Source organism: Oncorhynchus kisutch, unplaced genomic scaffold (genome assembly GCF_002021735.2).
Source record: "Oncorhynchus kisutch isolate 150728-3 unplaced genomic scaffold, Okis_V2 scaffold3158, whole genome shotgun sequence".
NCBI lineage: Eukaryota > Metazoa > Chordata > Actinopteri > Salmoniformes > Salmonidae > Oncorhynchus > Oncorhynchus kisutch.
Genome location: NW_022265103.1, coordinates 1,881 through 18,432, shown reverse-complemented (window position 1 = coordinate 18,432; position 16,552 = coordinate 1,881). Strand labels below are relative to the sequence as shown.

At 46.2% G+C, this 16,552-nt stretch overlaps 1 pseudogene; it reads right to left on the bottom strand.

Annotated features, from left to right (window-relative positions):
- Positions 1-1,737: 1,737 nt before the first annotated feature.
- On the bottom strand, positions 1,738-16,184 carry LOC109876782 (ADAMTS-like protein 3; annotated as a pseudogene).
- Positions 16,185-16,552: the final 368 nt, after the last annotated feature.

Genomic DNA, 16,552 nt, shown 5'->3' with positions numbered 1-16,552 from the left:
GTGTGTGTTGTGTGTGTGTGTGTGTGTGTGTGGGTGTGTGTGTGTGTGTGTGTGTCTGCAAGGGGTGTGGGAGATGTCTGTGAGTGTGTGTAAGAGAGTGTGTGTGGTGTGTGTGAGCCTCTAGACCTGACAGATCCCAGGTGTGTGTGTCAGTACTAACAGGACACAGCAGCAGGCCAATAATCACATGCTCATCACCAACAGAGGAAGGAGAGGAAACCCACCAGGACATTAGCACAGACCTGTGGATAAGCTCTGGCGGTATGTGGGTATATGTGTGAGTTATCAGGCCCGTGATAAGGGCTTGTGTTGGAGACATCCGGACCGCAGCTGCCAGTGACTCAGCCTCAACACACCCACGCATGCACACACACCACGGAATCCTGGAGTGTTCTCCTATATATAGCAACATGAGTAACTGTGCGGAAAAGGAACGTCTAAAGGGAAGTCTGTCTCTGATAGGGGTTAGGCACTACAGCAGTAATACGAGACAAGTTATCAAGAAAACAGTCAATCTGGCAACCCTTTGCTGAGACTCTACTGAGGGTTGCCCGATCTGCTGTGTTCCTGATAAGTTGTTCAACTACTGCTGGGTCTCCTCTCTCCTGTGAACTCTTAACCTTTTACTGCAGTGGGCTAAATCAAGGTCACACAGTGTTTCTTGGTAGTCTTATACAATTCTACTTTGAAATAAAAGTATACACCTCACACACATGGTTATTGGGATCAAAAAAAGAAGACACCTGTACCATGTCAGATATAGATTTGAAATGTATTAAATGTTGAGGTTGCATCCCAATATTACACTTTAAATGCATTACAGACGACCTGAAATATAACAAAACTGTTTGACATAGAAACACTGTATTTTATGTGTTAAAAAAAATATATGTTTAATAATTATGAAATTACAAATACCGTTCCACCCATGAGGCCACTAGAGGGTGCTTTAGTAATTTCACTGCAGGAAAGGGTCACACACATTTACTCCATATACGTTTAATGAACCACTGTAATAGATGCCTTCGGTAGACCACAGCCGACCGCGGCGGAGGAGGTATGCACGCACACATGTGTATGTCTGCTTCTTCATGTGTGTGTTTATATGTGTGTGTGCCTGCCTGCATGCACTGTAAGTGTGTTGTGTGTGTGTGTGTGTGTGTGTGTGTGTGTGTGTGTGTTGTGTGTGTGTGTGTGTGTGTGTGTGTGTGCCTGCCTGCATGCACTGTAAGTGGTGTGTGTGTGTATATTAGAGTGTGAATACATGTGTGTGTGTGTCTGATGCTGGGGACTGCACTTACTTCCTCTGGCAGTGGCCAGGGTTGTGTCTTTACTAGGGGGCCTGTATTGGACTGTGATTGGCCCATTCGTGGGGGCTAACGTTACAAAGATGCACTACTTTTGACAAGAGCCACTAGGCTTATCTATGGTCAAAAGTAGTACACTAGGAAAAAGAGTGCCCTTTGGAACACAGATCTAGCAGCTCTAATAATATAGCTCTATGGGAGTTCAGAATGTTCTAGAAACATAGAAAGAGAGAGACAAAAAGAAAGAGAGAGAGACAGAGAGAGAGAGAGAGAAACAGGAGCCAATAGCAGAAGTAGACTTCCATCCAGGTTCTCTTGCTGTGTGTGTTTGTCTATGTGTGTGTGTGTTTGTGTGTGTATGTGTGTGATCTTGTGTCTGTGTGTGTGTGTGAGTCTGTGTGTTATTGCATCTGTTTGTGTGCATGTGTGTTAGTGTGTGTATGTATGTGATCTTGTGTCTGTGTGCGTGTGCGCATGCAGTGTGGACTTGAGTGTGTGTATCTCTACTCACGTTGGTTCCTCTGTAGCGGTGCGTTGTTCTTCCAGCTCCTGGGCTTGTTTTAACCAGGGTAGCTTGGCCTCCACAGGAACTGACTCTAGACCAGATATTAAACACACATAGTTAGTCAGCTGCCTTACACTGGGCACAGTAACTGGACTCCAGATCAGGGAAAGAGAGTTTTAGGCCACGTTCCCATGGGTTGGCCTAGGATAACAATGTGTGAAACATCTCTCTCTCTCTCTGGTTTTACTATCTTTGTGGGGACCAGAACATTTATTTAATATCCTTGTGGGGACATTTTGCCAGCCCGCAAGGAAAAATACTATTTTAGGCTTAGGAATTAGGTTTAGGGTTACAGTTAGTTAGGGTTTGGGTTGAGATTAGGGTTAGGTTAAAGGGTTACGGTTAGCGGTTAGGGAAAATAGGATTTTGAATGGGAATCAATTGTTTGGTCCCCACAAGGACATGCGCGTGTGTGTGTGTGTGTGTGTGTGTGCGTGCGTGCGTGTGTATGTGTGTGTGTGCGTGTGTGTGTGTGTGTGTGTGTGTGTGTGTGTGTGTGTGTGTGTGTGTGTGTGTGTGTGTGTGTGTGTGTGTGTGTGTGTGTGTGTGGTGTATGTGTGTGTGTGTGTAAGAGAGACTGTGTGCATGGGTGTGCAAGGCTGACCCCAGCATGAAAATGACCAAACCAATCACCATACTACTAAATCAGAAGAGTTGATTTACAATACATCTCTTCCTCTCAACCAAATGATCATCCTTACTATTTTACTGGGAGACTTTAAAAACAAATATTTCCCTCTCAGTAGCTCATATTTTCACCCTCCATTTACTCCAGATGTCTACCACGATGCCAGTTTTTGACTCTTTGCCAACATTACTGAAGCCTGGAGTTCTAGAGCCAAACCCGCATCACTCTGCACACACACATACACACCCCAGTGGTCTTTAGTCTCCAGTCCCTCAGCCATATCTAGCTGTGATAATGAAGCCCTATGACTTAGTTAATTGTCTGCTGTGTAAATATTTGCTTGCCAGATTGAGTTTTACTCCTGACTGTATGTAGACAGGGGAGGCTGACAGTATTAGCTGTATGTAGACAGGGGAGGCTGACAGTATTAGCTGTATGTAGACAGGGGAGGCTGACAGTATTAGCTGTATGTAGACAGGGGAGGCTGACAGTATTAGCTGTATGTAGACAGGGGAGGCTGACAGTATTAGCTGTATGTAGACAGGGGAGGCTGACAGTACTAGTTGTATGTAGACAGGGGAGGCTGACAGTACTAGTTGTATGTAGACAGGGGATGCTGACAGTATTAGCTGTATGTAGACAGGGGATGCTGACAGTATTAGCTGTATGTAGACGGGGGAGGCTGACAGTATTAGCTGTATGTAGACAGGGAGAGGCTGTCAGTACTAGTTGTATGTAGACAGGGGAGGCTGACAGTATTAGCTGTATGTAGACGGGGGAGGCTGACAGTATTAGCTGTATGTAGACAGGGGAGGCTGACAGTACTAGTTGTATGTAGACAGGGGAGGCTGACAGTATTAGCTGTATGTAGACAGGGGAGGCTGACAGTATTAGTTGTATGTAGACAGGGGAGGCTGACAGTATTAGATGTATGTAGACAGGGGATGCTGACAGTACTAGTTGTATGTAGACAGGGGATGCTGACAGTATTAGTTGTATGTAGACAGGGGATGCTGACAGTACTAGTTGTATGTAGACAGGGGAGGCTGACAGTATTAGCTGTATGTAGACGGGGGAGGCTGACAGTATTAGCTGTATGTAGACAGGGAGAGGCTGTCAGTACTAGTTGTATGTAGACAGGGGAGGCTGACAGTACTAGTTGTATGTAGACAGGGGAGGCTGTCAGTATTAGTTGTATGTAGACAGGGGAGGCTGACAGTATGAGCTGTATGTAGACAGGGGAGGCTGACAGTACTAGTTGTATGTAGACAAGGAGAGGCTGTCAGTATTAGTTGTATGTAGACAGGGAGGCTGACATTATTAGCTGTATGTAGACAGGGGAGGCTGACAGTATTAGCTGTATGTAGACAGGGGAGGCTGACAGTATTAGCTGTATGTAGACAGGGGAGGCTGACAGTATTAGCTGTATGTAGACAGGGGAGGCTGACAGTACTTGTTGTATGTAGTCAGGGGGAGGCTGACAGTACTAGTTGTATGTAGACAGGGGATGCTGACAGTACTAGTTGTATGTAGACAGGGGATGCTGACAGTATTAGCTGTATGTAGACGGGGGAGGCTGACAGTACTAGTTGTATGTAGACAGGGGATGCTGACAGTATTAGCTGTATGTAGACAGGGGAGGCTGACAGTATTAGCTGTATGTAGACAGGGGAGGCTGACAGTATTAGCTGTATGTAGACAGGGGAGGCTGACAGTATTAGCTGTATGTAGACAGGGGAGGCTGACAGTATTAGCTGTATGTAGACAGGGGAATGCTGACAGTACTAGTTGTATGTAGACAGGGGAGGCTGACAGTATTAGCTGTATGTAGACAGGGGAGGCTGACAGTACTAGTTGTATGTAGACAGGGGAGGCTGACAGTATTAGCTGTATGTAGACAGGGGATGCTGACAGTATTAGCTGTATGTAGACAGGGGATGCTGACAGTACTAGTTGTATGTAGACAGTGGATGCTGACAGTATTAGCTGTATGTAGACAGGGGAGGCTGACAGTATTAGCTGTATGTAGACAGGGGAGGCTGACAGTATTAGCTGTATGTAGACAGGGGAGGCTGACAGTATTAGCTGTATGTAGACAGGGGAGGCTGACAGTATTAGCTGTATGTAGACAGGGGATGCTGACAGTACTAGTTGTATGTAGACAGGGGAGGCTGACAGTATTAGCTGTATGTAGACAGGGGAGGCTGACAGTACTAGTTGTATGTAGACAGGGGAGGCTGACAGTATTAGCTGTATGTAGACAGGGGAGGCTGACAGTATTAGCTGTATGTAGACAGGGGAGGCTGACAGTACTAGTTGTATGTAGTCAGGGGGAGGCTGACAGTACTAGTTGTATGTAGACAGGGGATGCTGACAGTACTAGTTGTATGTAGACAGGGGATTTCTGACAGTATTAGCTATATGTAGACAGGGGATGCTGACAGTATTAGTTGTATGTAGACAGGGGATGCTGACAGTATTTGCTGTATGTAGACAGGGGATGCTGACAGTACTAGTTGTATGTAGTCAGGGGGAGGCTGACAGTACTAGTTGTATGTAGACAGGGGATGCTGACAGTATTAGCTGTATGTAGACAGGGGATGCTGACAGTACTAGTTGTATGTAGACAGGGGAGGCTGACAGTACTAGTTGTATGTAGACAGGGGAGGCTGACAGTATTAGCTGTATGTAGACAGGGGATGCTGACAGTACTAGTTGTATGTAGACAGGGGAGGCTGACAGTATTAGCTGTATGTAGACAGGGGAGGCTGACAGTACTAGTTGTATGTAGACAGGGGATGCTGACAGTATTAGCTGTATGTAGACAGGGGAGGCTGACAGTATTAGCTGTATGTAGACAGGGGAGGCTGACAGTATTAGCTGTATGTAGACAGGGGAGGCTGACAGTATTAGCTGTATGTAGACAGGGGATGCTGACAGTACTAGTTGTATGTAGACAGGGGATGCTGACAGTATTAGCTGTATGTAGACAGGGGAGGCTGACAGTATTAGCTGTATGTAGACAGGGGATGCTGACAGTACTAGTTGTATGTAGACAGGGGAGGCTGACAGTATTAGCTGTATGTAGACAGGGGAGGCTGACAGTACTAGTTGTATGTAGACAGGGGAGGCTGACAGTATTAGCTGTATGTGGACAGGGGAGGTTGACAGTATTAGCTGTATATAGACAGGGGAGGCTGACAGTACTAGTTGTATGTAGTCAGGGGGAGGCTGACAGTACTAGTTGTATGTAGACAGGGGATGCTGACAGTACTAGTTGTATGTAGACAGGGGATGCTGACAGTATTAGCTATATGTAGACAGGGGATGCTGACAGTATTAGTTGTATGTAGACAAGGGATGCTGACAGTATTTGCTGTATGTAGACAGGGGATGCTGACAGTACTAGTTGTATGTAGTCAGGGGGAGGCTGACAGTACTAGTTGTATGTAGACAGGGGATGCTGACAGTATTAGCTGTATGTAGACAGGGGATGCTGACAGTACTAGTTGTATGTAGTCAGGGGGAGGCTGACAGTACTAGTTGTATGTAGACAGGGGATGCTGACAGTATTAGCTGTATGTAGACAGGGGATGCTGACAGTACTAGTTGTATGTAGTCAGGGGGAGGCTGACAGTACTAGTTGTATGTAGACAGGGGATGCTGACAGTATTAGCTGTATGTAGACAGGGGATGCTGACAGTACTAGTTGTATGTAGTCAGGGGGAGGCTGACAGTACTAGTTGTATGTAGACAGGGGATGCTGACAGTATTAGCTGTATGTAGACAGGGGATGCTGACAGTACTAGTTGTATGTAGTCAGGGGGAGGCTGACAGTACTAGTTGTATGTAGTCAGGGGGAGGCTGACAGTACTAGCTGTATGTAGACAGGGGATGCTGACAGTATTAGCTGTATGTAGACAGGGGATGCTGACAGTACTAGTTGTATGTAGACAGGGGAGGCTGACAGTACTAGTTGTATGTAGACAGGGACACACACACACACATAAACACAGACACAGTGAATACCGTACCTCTGGGTTTGTGGCATGCGACAGGTACCAGGCAGTCTTCTTTGATATGTGGTTTGAGGGATGTGTTACAGCCACCAGTGTGCTGTCCCCTGTGGTCAATACACAGGACCACTCTGTACCGCAACCCACGGCCACACGTCACTGTGCACTGCAAAACACACACACACAAACACACACACACACACACACACACACACACACACACACACACACACACACACACACACACACAATAACCAACCACCAGTTTATATAAACGTAATACTGACTTTATATAAATTGTATATGTTATATGCACATAAGCTCCTGTTCTTACCACATACAGCCAGTTCATATAGGCTTCATAGCCAGTTCATATAGGCTTCATAGCCAGTTTACAGAGACTTGAAGCCAATTAACAGAGGCAGTGGTTTCAAGTTCTTCTGTGTGCACATCACTGAGGACCATTGAGGACACCGACATCATGATGAAGAAGGCGCCTCTACAACCTCAGGCGGCTGAATAAATTTGACCTGGCCCCTAACATGCTGACCAGACTGGACAGACTGAGCGTCGCAAAATAAATGTAGAAATCCATGTTATTCAATTATTGCCCCCACACTGCTCGCGCTCGCCAACGATTGTCTGCGATGCCAAGAGCTAAAAATAGAACTCCTTTCTATTTCTGACGCAGATCACGCTGCAAGTCCTGCCTCTCCCATCTCCTCATTGGTTTATAGAAGCAGGTACCCACGTGCCATCTCCTCATTGGTTATACCCATGTGAGTGATTGAAAGACGAACTGGTTTGCCGGTTGTCGTGGTAATACTATGAAAGTGTAGATGCCATCACCATATAAGTTCAAAGATGAAAAAGCCTGGAAGGATGAGAGATGACTAGAAACGATTCGGTTGGCCGTTCTATATGTGGATTAATTGTCGGAGTAGAGGACCTTGTGCATTTCAGGTAAAATAACAACTCAATGTATATATCCCAGGACAATTTAGCTAGCAACAGCAAGCTAGCTAAATAGGACAAATGAGCTAGAAAGTGCAAGCTAACTAGCTAAATTGCCATACATGTATAATGCTTTTCGACCTGTCCCCAAATTAATGTGATTGGTTCAGAGTTGTATTGATAGTTTAACCTGCGTGTCGTGATCGCGTTTGGTGTAGGGGGACAAAATAAAATTATGCACAATAGGGTTCCGCTATTTGGGTTCCGTGTAAGCCGGTTTAGGTTCCGTGTAAGGCCATCACAAACATCTACAGATGCACCATTGAGCTCATTCTGTCGGGCTGCATCACCACCTAATACGGCAACAGCTGCTCCCCACTCAACCGCGTGACTCTTCAGAGGGAGGTGAAGGCAGCTGCTCCACACTCAACCGCATGGCTCTTCAGAGGGAGGTGAAGGCAGCTGCTCCACACTCAACCGCATGGCTCTTCAGAGGGAGGTGAAGGCAGCTGCCTTCCCTCCAGGACAACTACAGCGTTCTGTGTCAATGGAAGGCCAAGAAGATCATTAAGGACCCAATCCACCTGAGCCAAGGATGGCTGCCATCTGACAGATGGAGTCAGTACAGGTGCATCAGAGCTAAGACCAAGAGACTAAAAACCAGCTTCTATCACCAGACCATCAGACTGTTGAACAGCTTCTATCACCAGACCATCAGACTGTTGAACAGCTTCTATCACCAGACCATCAGACTGTTGAACAGCTTCTATCACCAGACCATCAGACTGTTGAACAGCTTCTATCACCAGACCATCAGACTGTAGCTTCTATCACCAGACCATCAGACTGTTGAACAGCTTCTATTACCAGACCATCAGACTGTTGAACAGCTTCTATCACCAGACCATCAGATCATCGGACACACCCACACACACCTCATACTCACAAACACACAGACATACACACACACTCATACTCAGACACACACAGCCAACACTGCTGTCTTATGCTATAGAGACATTGAAACACTGGTAAATAGTGTAAATAGTGTATCATATTATTTATATTACTGTACACTGAATTTGAGCTACCCTGTTAATAGACACTTCATCTTTATTTCTATACTGGATTGTTGATAGAGATTACTCTAAAATATCTACTGCTGTACATATACATAGAATTATTAGCTGATCTTGTGTAAATGATCCTGGTTTACATACGTATAGATTGCATTTGATTACTGCTGCAGTGCTATTTGGGTAATTATTATTACTATATTTTTTAAACATTTGAATTGTTTGACATTTTACTGCATTGTTAGAAGCTAGTAACATGAGCATTTCACTGCACCCACTATAACACCTGGTAAACTGTGAATGCGATCAATAAAAACTTTGATTAGATGTTTTCACTTGGTAGCTCACCTGAGACCACTCCATGGCAACCCACTGTGGGCAGGTGAAGCTGTTGCAGCTCTGCTGCGTGATTGGCCGAGGGGAGTGTGTGCACTTCCACTCCTCCACCTGAGTGATCTGTCCGTGGGTGTCGTCCTCAACACACACCACGCTGCGCTCCTGCAGCCCGCCGCTCTCCCCACACGACACTGAACACTCCGTCCAGGGACCCTGCTCCCACCTGGGGAAAAACAGCAATAAGATGCGTAGAACTCTTTATGATGCTTTAAACAGGGACAGAGATATTGCATACTGGACCCTGGACCCTATTCCAACTAAACTACTGAAAGAGCTGCTTCCTGTGCTTGGCCCTCCTATGTTGAACATAATAAACGGCTCTCTATCCACTGGATGTGTACCAAACTCACTAAAAGTGCCAGTAATAAAGCCTCTTGAAAAAGCCAAACCTTGACCCAGAAAATATTAAAAACTATCGGCCAATATCGAATCTTCCATTCCTCTCAAAAAATTTAGAAAAAGCTGTTTCGCAGCAACTCACTGCCTTCCTGAAGACAAACAATGTATACGAAATGCTTCAGTCTGGTTTTAGACCCCATCATAGCACTGAGACTGCACTTGTGAAGGTGGTAAATTACCTTTTAATGGCGTTAGACCGAGGCTCTGCATCTGTACTCGTGCTCCTAGACCTTAGTGCTGCTTTTGATACCATCGATCACCACATTCTTTTGGAGAGATTGGAAACCCAAATTGGTCTACACGGACAAGTTCTGGCCTGGTTTAGATCTTATCTGTCGGCTGCTAGAATCCTGACTAGAACCAAAACATGTGATCATATTACTCCAGTGCTAGCCTCCCCACACTGGCTTCCTGTTAAGGCAAGGGCTGATTTCAAGGATTTACTGCTAACCTACAAAGCATTACATGGGCTTACTCCTACCTATCTTTCCGATTTGGTCCTGCCGTACATACCTACATATACATTACGGTCACAAGACGCAGGCCTCCTAATTGTCCCTAGAATTGCTAAGCAAACAGCTGGAGGCAGGGCTTTGTCCTATAGAGCTCCATTTTTATGTGAGTGACGCAGACTCGGTCTCAACCTTTAAGTCTTTACTGAAGACTCATCTCTTCAGTAGGTCATATGATTGAGTGTAGTCTGGCCCAGGAGTGTGAAGGTGAACAGAAAGGCTCTGGAGCAACGAACCGCCCTTGCTGTCTCCGCCTGGCCCGGTTCCCCTCTTTCCACTGGGATTCTCTGCCTCAAACCCTATTACAGGGGCTGAGTCACTGGCTTACTGGTGCTCTTCCATGCCGTCCCTAGGAGGGGTGCGTCACTTGAGTAGGTTGAGTCACTGACGTGGTCTTCGTCTCTGGGTTGGCGCCCCACCCCCTTTTGGTGTGCCGTGGCGGAGATCTTTGTGGGCTATACTCGGCCTTGTCTCAGGATGGTAAGTTGGTGGTTGGAGATATCCCTCTAGTGGTGTGGGGGCTGTGCTTTGGCAAAGTGGGTGGGGTTATATCCTGCCTGTTTGGCCCTGTCCGGGGGTATCATCGGATGGGGCCACAGTGTCTCCTGACCCCTCCTGTCTCAGCCTCCAGTATTCTGCAGTAGTTTATGTGTCGGGGGGCTGGGGCCAGTTTGTTATATCTGGAGTATTTCTCCTGTCTTATCCGGTGTCCTGTGTGAATTTAAGTATGCTTTCTATAATTCTCTCTTTCTTTCTTTCTTTCTCTCTCCCGGAGGACCTGAGTCCTAGGACCATGCCTCAGGACTACCTGGCATGATGAATCCTTGCTGTCCCCAGTCCACCTGGCCGTGCTGCTGCTCCAGTTTCAACTGTTCTGCCTGCGGCTATGGAACCCTGACCTGTTCACTGGACGTGCTACCTGTCCCAGACCTGCTGTTTTCAACTCTCTAGAGACAGCAGGAGCGGTAGAGATACTCTCAATGATCGGCTATGAAAAGCCAGCTGACATTTACTCCTGAGGTGCTGACTTGTTGCACCCTCGACAACTACTGTGATTATTATTTGACCATGATGGTAATTTAGGAACATTTGAACATCTTGGTCATGTTATAATCTCCACCCGGCACAGCCAGAAGAGGACTGGCCACCCCTCATAGCCTGGTTCCTCTCTAGGTTTCTTCCTATGTTTTGGCCTTTCTAGGGAGGTTTTCCTAGCCACTGTGCTTCTACATCTTCATTGCTTGCTGTTTGGGGTTTTAGGCTGGGTTTCTGTACAGCACTTTGATATATCAGCTGATGTAAGAAGGGCTATATAAATACATTTGATTTAATATGACATAGCATAGCATAGGAGAAGCTAACACAGAGCTATAACATGTTTGTGACTATCTGTGACACCTAATTCCGTGACATAGCATAGGCATAACTATGCTATGTAGGAAGAATATATATGCTCAGAAGATGTTTGACATGTCCTCTCTGTTACTGACAGTAATAATAATGTCATAGTACTACAGTATTACAGGCTCTGTGATAAACGAGTGTCCTGTCCAGGGGGTGTACTACAGTAGTACAGGCCCTGTGATAGACTACTGTCCTGTCCAGGGTACTACAGTAGTACAGGCCCTGTGATAGACTACTGTCCTGTCCAGGGTACTACAGTAGTACAGGCCCTGTGATAGACTAGTGTCCTGTCCAGGGTCCTACAGTAGTACAGGCTCTGTGATAGACTACTGTCCTGTCCAGGGTACTATAGTAGTACAGGCCCTGTGATAGACTAGTGTCCTGTCCAGGGGGTGTACTACAGTAGTACAGGCCCTGTGATAGACTACTGTCCTGTCCAGGGTACTACAGTAGTACAGGCCCTGTGATAGACTAGTGTCCTGTCCAGGGGGTGTACTACAGTAGTACAGGCTCTGTGATAGACTAGTGTCCTGTCCAGGGTACTACAGTAGTACAGGCCCTGTGATAGACTAGTGTCCTGTCCAGGGGACTATAGTAGTACAGGCTCTGTGATAGACTAGTGTCCTGTCCAGGGTACTACAGTAGTACAGGCTCTGTGATAGACTAGTGTCCTGTCCAGGGTACTACAATAGTACAGGCCCTGTGATAGACTAGTGTCCTGTCCAGGGGGTGTACTACAGTAGTACAGGCCCTGTGATAGACTAGTGTCCTGTCCAGGGGGTGTACTACAGTAGTACAGGCCCTGTGATAGACTAGTGTCCTGTCCAGGGTACTACAGTAGTACAGGCCCTGTGATAGACTAGTGTCCTGTCCAGGGTACTACAGTAGTACAGGCTCTGTGATAGACTAGTGTCCTGTCCAGGGTACTACAATAGTACAGGCCCTGTGATAAACTAGTGTCCTGTCCAGGGTACTACAGTAGTACAGGCCCTGTGATAGACTACTGTCCTGTCCAGGGTACTACAGTAGTACAGGCCCTGTGATAGACTAGTGTCCTGTCCAGGGTACTACAGTAGTACAGGCTCTGTGATAGACTAGTGTCCTGTCCAGGGTACTACAATAGTACAGGCCCTGTGATAAACTAGTGTACTGTCCAGGGTACTACAGTAGTACAGGCCCTGTGATAGACTAGTGTCCTGTCCAAGGGGTGTACTACAGTAGTACAGGCTCTGTGATAGACTAGTGTCCTGTCCAGGGTACTACAATAGTACAGGCCCTGTGATAGACTAGTGTCCTGTCCAGGGTACTACAATAGTACAGGCCCTGTGATAAACTAGTGTCCTGTCCAGGGTACTACAGTAGTACAGGCCCTGTGATAGACTAGTGTCCTGTCCAGGGTACTACAATAGTACAGGCTCTGTGATAGACTAGTGTCCTGTCCAGGGTACTACAATAGTACAGGCCCTGTGATAGACTAATGTCCTGTCCAGGGTACTACAGTAGTACAGGCTCTGTGATAGACTAGTGTCCTAGGCTCTGTGATAGACTAGTGTCCTGTCCAGGGGACTATAGTAGTACAGGCTCTGTGATAGACTACTGTCCTGTCCAGGGTACTACAATAGTACAGGCTCTGTGATAGACTAGTGTCCTGTCCAGGGGGTGTACTACAGTAGTACAGGCTCTGTGATAGACTAGTGTCCTGTCCAGGGGTTGTACTACAGTAGTACAGGCTCTGTGATAGACTAGTGTCCTGTCCAGGGTACTACAGGGTACAGGCTCTGTGATAGACTAGTGTCCTGTCCAGGGTACTACAATAGTACAGGCCCTGTGATAGACTAGTGTCCTGTCCAGGGTACTACAGTAGTACAGGCCCTGTGATAGACTAGTGTCCTGTCCAGGGTACTACAGTATTACAGGCTCTGTGATAAACGAGTGTCCTGTCCAGGGGGTGTACTACAGTAGTACAGGCTCTGTGATAGACTAGTGTCCTGTCCAGGGTACTACAATAGTACAGGCCCTGTGATAAACTAGTGTCCTGTCCAGGGGGTGTACTACAGTAGTACAGGCCCTGTGATAAACTAGTGTCCTGTCCAGGGTACTACAGTATTACAGGCTCTGTGATAAACGAGTGTCCTGTCCAGGGGGTGTACTACAGTAGTACAGGCTCTGTGATAGACTAGTGTCCTGTCCAGGGTACTACAATAGTACAGGCCCTGTGATAAACTAGTGTCCTGTCCAGGGTACTACAATAGTACAGGCTCTGTGATAGACTAGTGTCCTGTCCAGGGTACTACAGTAGTACAGGCTCTGTGATAGACTAGTGTCCTGTCCAGGGTACTACAATAGTACAGGCCCTGTGATAAACTAGTGTCCTGTCCAGGGTACTACAATAGTACAGGCTCTGTGATAGACTAGTGTCCTGTCCAGGGGGTGTACTACAGTAGTACAGGCTCTGGGATAGACTAGTGTCCTGTCCAGGGTACTACAATAGTACAGGCCCTGTGATAAACTAGTGTCCTGTCCAGGGTACTACAATAGTACAGGCTCTGTGATAGACTAGTGTCCTGTCCAGGGTACTACAGTAGTACAGGCCCTGTGATAGACTAGTGTCCTGTCCAGGGTACTACAGTAGTACAGGCCCTGTGATAGATTAGTGTCCTGTCCAGGGGACTATAGTAGTACAGGCTCTGTGATAGACTAGTGTCCTGTCCAGGGTACTACAATAGTACAGCCTCTGTGATAGACTAGTGTCCTGTCCAGGGTACTACAGGGTACAGGCTCTGTGATAGACTAGTGTCCTGTCCAGGGTACTACAATAGTACAGCCTCTGTGATAGACCAGTGTCCTGTCCAGGGTACTACAGGGTACAGGCTCTGTGATAGACTAGTGTCCTGTCCAGGGTACTACAGGGTACAGGCTCTGTGATAGACTAGTGTCCTGTCCAGGGTACTTTAGTAGTACAGGCCCTGTGATAGACTAGTGTCCTTTCCAGGGTACTACAGGGTACAGGCTCTGTGATAGACTAGTGTCCTTTCCAGGGTACTACAGTAGTACAGGCCCTGTGATAGACTAGTGTCCTGTCCAGGGTACTACAGGGTACAGGCTCTGTGATAGACTATGATGGTCACTCACCGTGGCAGAGGCTGAAAGTGGTCATAAGGCATCACCTCTATGAAGCCATCACTAGAGAAGAGAAAGAGGAAGACAACGCCATGTCACCATGACCATTCAGAGGAACCATGTTTCCTATACAGTCTTCACATGCCCAACCACGACTGGAAACAGAATAGGGTATGTCCCAAATGGCTCCCAATTCTACATGGTGCACTGCTGTTGACCAGGGCCCATAGGGCAACCATTGTGATTGGTACATGTACATGCCTCTCAGGACAGAGGTCCATGTTGCACTCCTTGAGTTTGGGCGTGGGTTTGGTGTTCTCAGGGTAGCTGTTACAGTGGTGCTCTGGTAACACCTGACTGGACCTGATGTCTGTGCACTCTGCTGAGTTCAGCTGGTAACCTGGCAATAGGCAGAAACAATCAAGGGTCAGCAATGAATAGGATCGAAAGCAAACATTGGACTAACATTTGGTGGGCAATGGGTTCATTTTGGGCCCTTCAAATGTTTGTCTCAATGTCTGTTTTGGGAAGAAACATGAAACGAAAGCACTAAAACACAGACACGTTGGGTCCTTCACAATCGGATGCATTGCCTCATAATACAGCAACCAAATGTAACCAAAATATAAATGTAATGTATGAAATGGAAAACATTGGATAAACGTTTGGTTAATGCTGGGCTAACGTTTTGCTCAATCATATCTCAAGCCTCATCAACGTCTCTCCAGCTTTGACACCTATAAGAGCTGATATGGGTTCAGTCATAAAGCTTTAACTAATAGTAGGCTTCAACAGTCTCTATAAGAGCTGATATGGGTTCGGTCATAAAGCTTTAACTAATAGTAGGCTTCAACAGTCTCTATAAGAGCTGATATGGGTTCAGTCATAAAGCTTTAACTAATAGTAGGCTTCAACAGTCTCTATAAGAGCTGATATGGGTTCAGTCATAAAGCTTTAACTAATAGTAGGCTTCAACAGTCTCTATAAGAGCCTGTCTGGGTTCAGTCATAAAGCTTTAACTAATAGTAGGCTTCAACAGTCTCTATAAGAGCCTGTCTGGGTTCAGGCAAAGCTGTTGCTGGCAACAAGAACAGTCTCTATAGGAATGATCTGGGTTCAGTCATAATGCTTCAGCTAATAGCTGGCTTCAACAGTCTCTATAAGAGCTGATCTGGGTTCAGTCATAAAGCTTCAGTGCTGGCACAGCCAATAAGCAACATAAGCAGCCGCTTAGGGCCCCACGGCTGCTAGGAACTCAGTTGGTTCCCAAATTACTATTGAGAGTTAGAATAGTAGAATACACAAGTTTCCATTTCAAAATGTGGTAGTGCATCAGAAGTTTTCCACTTGTTATGCAAGTCACTCAATTAACCCATGTCAGATAAACTGTTTTACATTGCTTAGTAAGTAAGTCTAAAAGCTAACTAAACTTTGTAGTAATCAGTAGAATTGTATGAAATGTGTTTTAAAACTTCAATAACTACCTGAGCGCCATGGCAAAACATTTTACATTTAATTGAAATTATTTGCACATTTTTCTCTCCACCACCAAGACAGCTAAAATGCTAAAATGTTTTCACCACACGGGTTTTTGATCGCTTAGGGTCCCCAAAAGGCTCGGCCTTGTTAGCTAGCAACAACAATCTCTTTAAGAGCTGATCTGGGGTCAGTCTCACCTCCTCCACAGGTGACAGAGCAGGGGAAGGAAGTCAGTCTCTCTCCACTGGTACCTGATTGGTTGATAGAACAGGAACTGGACCATCGTGTCCTTCGGAGCAGCATATTTCACCTTGCGAGAACACACACACTGTTAGACACAGACGCACACTCACACAATCACGTGCACGCACTCAACATCCATATCTAAAGATGTCTAGAGATCTAGACATGTTTTAGAAAGATTATTGAGATTTAAGACTCAAACTCAGTCACTGGCCTTAGAACTCAGTGTATAAGTCGTGAAACTCAATGTCTGAACAGACTCTGGTGCCAACATGAACCAGCCCAATCCTCATTTTCATGCAGAACATTCATCAGAAGACCGTCTCGCAATCAAGCATTTGGACCACACTCCCTTCTAGTATCCCTTACTTAAATGAATTATTTCAACATTAATAATCACATTGGAATAAACAAGGATTTGCTGACATCAGATTGAAAGTAGAAGTTATTTTC